The 556-nt window shown below is 40.1% G+C and overlaps 1 protein-coding gene across 1 annotated transcript in view; it reads right to left on the bottom strand.

Annotated features, from left to right (window-relative positions):
* Window positions 1-556, bottom strand: part of cacna1ab (calcium channel, voltage-dependent, P/Q type, alpha 1A subunit, b) — a 96264-nt gene that overhangs the window by 44039 nt on the left and 51669 nt on the right. The gene's annotated exons all lie outside the window — the stretch shown is intronic.

The following is a 556-nucleotide window of genomic DNA, read 5'->3' as shown; positions in this document are numbered from 1 at the left end:
TAAATAGCAAGTTTATACATGAATTGGATGGAAAAACTATAAGCTTACAAACTGTTAGCCATCTGAGTTACAAGTGATAAAATGTCATGTCTACATTAATCTTTATTTGAGGTTAAAGGTCAGTTAAAGAGACTTTTTAACCACTAGTTGCATTGCAGAGCATAAAAGTAGCTGATATATTTCAGATAGACAGATGAAAGCCGGGAACTACCCAAAGTCATTAGGATTCTTCCTTGTGGTACCTTGCATTCTTGTAGCACTATTTATACAACAGTTGTCAAGACATGTCAGTAAAAGCCAAAAATGTCAATCTGCGAGTGGCGCTAGAGTCCGAGGATCTCTGAAGTCAGAAGCTTTTATCCTCTGGAGACTGTGACTGGCTGTACAAAGTGTTATGACAATCCATCCAGTGGTTGTGGAGATATTTCAGTCCAACAGTGGTGGAACGACTGATGGACTGGCAGACATTGCTCTAAGAGTCAGACGGTTTTGTTGACTGTACTGTACAGTGCAGCTGGATCTTCCTCAGTTTCCTGACTTATGGTTCTGAGAGGAG

Source organism: Seriola lalandi, unplaced genomic scaffold (assembly GCF_002814215.2).
Source record: "Seriola lalandi dorsalis isolate HSWRI2012SDOR001 ecotype SW California unplaced genomic scaffold, Sedor1 jcf7180002054656, whole genome shotgun sequence".
Lineage (NCBI taxonomy): Eukaryota > Metazoa > Chordata > Actinopteri > Carangiformes > Carangidae > Seriola > Seriola lalandi.
Note: the sequence above shows the minus strand (reverse complement) of the source record. Positions and strands in the feature narration are given on the sequence as shown.